The sequence below is a fragment of the Eutrigla gurnardus genome, assembly GCF_963514095.1.
Source record: "Eutrigla gurnardus genome assembly, chromosome: 3".
Classification (NCBI taxonomy): Eukaryota; Metazoa; Chordata; class Actinopteri; order Perciformes; family Triglidae; genus Eutrigla; species Eutrigla gurnardus.
This window is the reverse complement of record NC_139917.1, coordinates 13,350,378-13,356,979: the sequence shown is the minus strand read 5'-3', so window position 1 is coordinate 13,356,979 and position 6,602 is coordinate 13,350,378.

Sequence of the window (6,602 nt, the reverse complement as noted above, 5' to 3'; positions counted from 1 at the left end):
AAACGAGAGGAGAGTTACTTTCCAAAATAAAACAGGAAATGACAAGACAGACATGGAGACAGGAAAAAATAACTCTACTTGACAAACCGGTGTGACAGAAATCTTACAGCAGATGCAGTGATAGCAAGTGTAGCAGTAGTTCTATGAGTAGTACAGTTTTACTCCAAACAGCTACCGTTTGGATAGACGCACCCACTCAAAGTCAGGTGGCTAGATGTCTTTTAGATGGAGGTAGCTCACGTAGTTTTATTCGAGAAGACATATCCAGAGCACTTAACTTGCCAATAGTAGGTAAAGAAACACTTAATGTTTTTGTATTTGGCTCCAAAACACCTCAAAGACTGACATGCAAGAAGGTGAAGGTGCGTTTAAGGAACATCAGAAATAATCAGAATATCGAAGTTCAGCTCCTGGAGACGCCCAAGGTGAGCTCTTCAATTATTAAAATGGCAAGTGAAACGATAAGAAATGATTTGGAGTCAAAAGGAATGCCTATGGCGGATGTTCCCGTGAGAGGAATGGAATCAGAAGAACTGGGAGTCCTAATTGGACGAGACCAGTACTGGAAAATTGTCACTGGTAAAATGGAAAAGCTGGAAGACGGACTTGTTGTGCTGGAAAGTGTGTTTGGATGGCTTGTGCAAGGAGAGGTCACCACACTGAATATTGCCACCGAAGCTGTTGACGTTGAACTGCTGCATGTCTGTGTTGAGCAAGATCAAACACTCTCCAACCAGTTGCGCAGTTTTTGACTGTGTCACTCGGAATAGGTAAGGAAGAATTACATTCCGAGACAGATGAAACAGTTCTGAAAAGATTTGAAGAAACTGTGAAGTTTTTTTGACGGCAGATACGAAGTTCGACTGCCCTGGAAAAATGAGCATGTAACTATGTCTTCAAATTATGTTACAGCTAAAAACAGATTTGATAATCTAATGAGAAGGCTTAAAATTAATCCAACTCTTTTTGATAGATATGACGCTGTTATTCAAAACTATTTAAGAGAAGATATAGTGGAAATGGTCAATGATAATGTGACAAATGACCCAGTGTACTATTTACCACATCATCATAAAAGAAGACAGAGCTACGATGAAATTGAGAGTATTCGATGCCTCCTCTCATGAGAAATTTAGCTGCTCATTAAACGAATGTCTGCTTATAGGTCCAAATTTAAATCCTGACCTTTTGAACATTCTGATTAAATTCAGACAATATCCAGTAGCTGTAATGGCAGATATTAAGTCAGCCTTTCTGCAAATCTCCGTCGACAAAAGAGACAGAGACGCACTGCGATTTCTCTGGACGGATGACAAGCTGATGTCGCAAAAGGAGATAAAGGTGAAAACACTCAGGATGACGAGAGTCCCGTTTGGAGTGTCATCGAGTCCTTTTCTGTTGGCAGCTACTGTACGACACCATCTGAAACAGCATGAAGAAGAAAAGTCTGAAGTCGTTGGACAATAAAAGAATGTCTTTATGTGGATGATTTCATAAGTGGAGCCGACAACAGTGACGCAGCGGAAGAGCTGTGCGTAAAGGCCAGAGAAATCATGGCAAATGCGGGAATGGATCTTTGTAAGTGGAAAACAAACAGTCCTGAACTTCAACAAAAATGGTCACAGGAACAACAAGAACAAGGGAAGGATTCCACTCCATTAAAGGTTCTGGGCCTCGTCTGGAAAAGTGAAACGGATGAATTCGTCTTTGAAATGGCGGAGGTGATGAATTATGTCAAGGATAAAAAACTCACAAAAAGAGCTGTACTTCAAACAGCGTCAAGAACATTTGATCCCATTGGCTTCTTGTCTCCATTTATTATTAGAGCCAAAATGATGTTTCAAGAAATGTGGGAAAGAGGCTTGGATTGGGATGAAGAGCTGCCGACGGATTTGGTCGCATGCTGGAAGGAATGGTGCGAGGAACTGCAAGATGTGAGTAAAGTGTCAATTAACAGACGTTATGATAAACAATAAAATCAGAACAAAAACTTCCAAGAAATGCAAGAAATCCATGTGTTTTGTGACGCTAGTGAACGAGCCTACTGTGCCGTTGCGTATTTACGCACGACCAAATCGGATGGAACGAGCACTGTGGGTTTAATCTCTGCCAAAACTAAAGTATCTCCACTGAAACGAGTAACTCTGCCCCGACTGGAACTACTGGGAGCCCTCATCGGCGCTAGACTTGGTAATTATTTGTGTAACATCTTGAGTCTGAACAATGTTAAATGTCATTTCTGGACTGACACGACGATTACCGTTCATTGGATTAAAAGCACAGCAAGACAATGGAAGCCGTTCGTGGCTAACAGAGTAGCAGAAATCCAGAGTCTTACACTGCCAGAAAACTGGAGACACTGCAAGGGAAAAGAAAATCCTGCTGATCACGGAACTCGGGGACTCAAATCAGAGGTACTTGCAGTTGACACACTGTGGTGGAACGGGCCGAGTTGGTTACGCACAGCCGACGTGACGTCTGTGGAGGAAACAAACACGCCTCTACTGACTGGTGAGTGTATCGCTCAAAATCAGATAATGGAAGATGAAGAGGATGGTTGTTCTCTAACTGAGCCCATTCTAAAGCTGGACAATCACAGCAGTTTAAATAACTTGCTTAGAGTAACTGCGTGGGCAAGGAGATTTGTGCATAATTTGCGCAACACAGCGAAGCAGCGAGGAGAGCTCTGGGCTCAGGAGATTGAGGCAGCAGAAAGATACTGGATCATGCTGACACAAATGAAATTTTTCTCCAAGGAAATGAGACAACTGGAAACAAAGAGGGAATTGGACAGAACATCAAAGGTTCTCACCTTGAAACCCTTTTTGGATGAGGTAAAGCTGATGCGAGTTGGAGGACGACTGCAAAAAACAAATTGGGCTTATGGCCAAAAACATCCATGGATTTTGCCGTCAGAGGATACGTTTCCGAGTTGTTAATAAAAAGGTCCCACGATGACGTCATGCACTCTGGTCTACAGGACACCTCGACCCAAGTCAGAGAAAGGTATTGGCAGCAATATCTGCCATCACCAGCATGGAAGGAGGACGCCAAGCAAGTAACGTCCTTTCTTACCTGCCTCAGAAGCTGTACCAAACACAACCAGCTTGGGTAGAGGATGCACAGTGAACCAGCATGGTACAGTAAGTAGGTTAGGTTAGTTTATTGGTCTCCACCAGGGAGAAATTTTTAGATTTTTTCTTATCTGTTTCAGAGGCTAAATATCTAACAAAACCAGAGAAGACCACAGAATAACCTGTGGAGAATGAGAAAGCTATACACGGCTGTAGAGATCTAAATCATTGATTTTGAGAGAATACTAAAATATAACATTAAAGTGGGAAATGGATATAACATAGCAACTCTTAGGTCCCATCTAATTATTATTAACTAACCCATGGTGGTAGTACAGATATAAACCATAGAAGGGAGTTGAGTAACGGTCAACTTTAGGGTGGTTATAAAGATGATCAATACTTGTGCTTACTTCTTGAACGTCCGTGAGAATCAGGCTGTTTCTTGGACTTCTTGGTCTTCTTCTTTTTCTTCTTCTCCTCTTCTTCTGAGGATAATGAGAAGCTGGAGTCTGAGGAGGAACAGGGAGACATTGAACTTGAAGATGAAGAAGTCTTTCCAGAGCCTGGAAGAAGGGGGGTGGGGGTGGGTGGACAAGCATAGAGGTGTATAAGGTAACAAAGCAAAAAAAGAATATACTTTTTTCAATGCAGGCTCACTCTTGGTACTGCCTTAAGTTTATTAAAGCAGACAACTGTAAGTGTCCTAAAACAGGCTTTGTTTTATTACAGATAATGGCTTTTATTATTTTGTGCTGTAGAGTGATCCAGAGCTGCTTACTGGCATGAGGAGAGCTCAGAGTTAATATTTCAAACTTTTAGCAGCAGCAACAGTGAATGAACCGTCTGTGTGTGTGTCTGTTAGCATGTCAGTAGGGCAGCAGCTGCAGCATGCAGCGATGGCTCAGTCCATCTCAGTGGCTTACATTACTAGCTGGGCAAGGGTTTATATCACTTTATGAGTAGCAATGTCATCAGAGACCTACGTCAGGTCACGTGGGAAAACGTTTTTGGAGGGGCTTGGGAAAATGGTATTTCTTGCACCTCATACAGTACAAATTGGAATGGCACTAACTAATGCTCGCCTAGTACAGTTTACTTTTAGTTTCATGTCAGCCCAATTCAATGACAGGATATTATGCAGGCCATGTCAATTAGGTTTCCTAATGACTTTTCTCCTTCCTTCAGATTTGCACAAGGTTTGCAGTTGAAGCAACTTGCCATGATCACTGAGGGGATAGCATCAAGCTCCAGGACATTGACAAAAATGGCGAAAGTACTCAATAAGGTTGTCACATTACATACTAGTCTCTAACTATAATTGATTAGGTAAAAAATAGATGCTTGATAAGTTACTACTGTAGACAATTGGATTCAATATTGCTACACAATTATTTGGTACACTCAGTGACACATGCAATGTTACATAGTCCTAAACTTGTGCATACATATTTATCAAATTCCATACTTCAGCCATTGTTACAACTCAACTTGCTAATGTTTTATTTCTTCATTTGAAGGTGTGCATTGCTGCCCTCAAGCGACTGTGGAAAAGAGGAATGGCGGTCGTCATCGATTTGTTGTTATCGACAAGAGCAAATTTGCCCACAAACGAAAGGTGGGCTGTATATTATATATATATATATATATATATATATATATATATATATATACACTCAACAAAAATATAAACGCAACACTTTTGTTTTTGCTCCCATTTTTCATGAGATGGACTTAAAGATCTAAAATTCATTCCAGATACACAATATTACCATTTCTCTCAAACATTGCTCACAAATCTGTCTAAATGTGTGATAGTGAGCACTTCTGCTTTGCTGAGATAATCCATCCCACCTCACAGGTGTGCCACATCAAGATGCTGATCTGACATCATGATTAGTGCACAGGTGTACCTTATACTGCCCACAATGCCCTTGGTGCGGCCGCCTCTCGTGGTGCAAGTTGAGACACAAGTGATCGACATTCAAAGCCATCTATCTGTCACGTGCAGTCGTGAAGTGAAAAAACAAGTGAAAAAACAAAAACAAGTGAAAAAACTACATTTCAGTAACAGAGATCAGACGTGTGTCACTGCCTTCCTGACATCTCTTCTCCTCCCCCTGTGTCCTCCTTGCCGGCTGAAATGAGAGGAATTAGTCAAAGAATATCAGGTGTGGCTGTTACTTGGAAAAAGTCACAAAATCAATGACATTTCCTGTCGCCAGTAGGTGGCGCTCTGACTGTGAGGCAGTATAACAGTGCATATGTGTTCAGGAAGGAACTGTAATCAAGTATGGAAAGTTTGGAGCAGATCAGAGAAGAAACACTGCAGTTATAATAGTTTTGATGTTTATGGCAAAGGTTAAACTGACAGCTGTGTGAGGTGCATGTGAATGTGCCATATCTCCTCCTCCCTTTGTGTCCAGGCTGAAATGAGAGGAATTTACCTGGCATCGCATGCACCAGAGGCATGAGTTGAAGCCATTTGGGCCTCCCAGTAGAGGCCAAGGAGAGTCTTTCTTCTCATTGTCGGGGAGAGGGGACTCGGCTGCAGCCCTGAGACCCTTTAAAACAAACACATATACAATATTGAGGAGGTACTGCAGCGATTTGTCCTCCATAAAGTCAGGACATGCAGAATAGTGTTTGTGTGTGCGTAACTAATGTACCTGGAAAAAGGCATCCCACTTGGTCATGGTCATGGCGTCAGGGTAACGAGCTGCACAGTCAGCATATGTGCCACATATGAACCACTTTGCCCTAGCCCTCTATGGCAACAAAAATCTGGCCTTAGGGCAAAGTGGTCCAGAGGTATGTTGGCATTTTGGGCCCTAGTCTTGTTTTCTCCTGTCTCACTTTCAGTCTGAGATGTAGAGCTGCAAGTACCTGAAGTTCTGCTCCCATGAAGCCCTGCTGTGACGTAGACCTCAGCCTACGGAGAAGCTTAACTTCCTCAGACATTCTTCCCGATCACACGTTTGCAGATAGAAATCAAACACACAAGCACACACACACACACACACACTCCAGTGCATTAAGCGGCAGTTTACTGCGTGAGGCGCAAAGATCTTTCGACCTCTCACACAGCCGAGCGACACTCGACATGCCGTTCAGTCATTTCTCTACCTCACCGCTCAGCAGACGGCAAGAAGTAGGGTTGCCAACTGTCCGTTGAAAAACGGAATCGTCCCGTATTCAGAAACAAAAGTACACGTCCCGTATTGAGCTGAAAAGGGACGCACTTTGTCCCGTATTACCGTGAGAATCAAAAATAGTGTGTAAAATGTCAATGGAATGAATTAATACATGGCGCTTTCTAAGAAAATTTACGGTAAACCTATTCTCAGCCTCTCCTGCTCTGTGACCAATGAGCTGACAGCACCGTCACAAAATAGTATGACAATCTAGGTCAATCTAGAATCCCGCTCATCTCATTGGTCGAGGTACTGTTGCTTGCGGAGAAGATACCGGAAGACAACAAAGCAGCATGGACGACAGTGCTTTACAGGTTTCGGGCGGTACACCTTC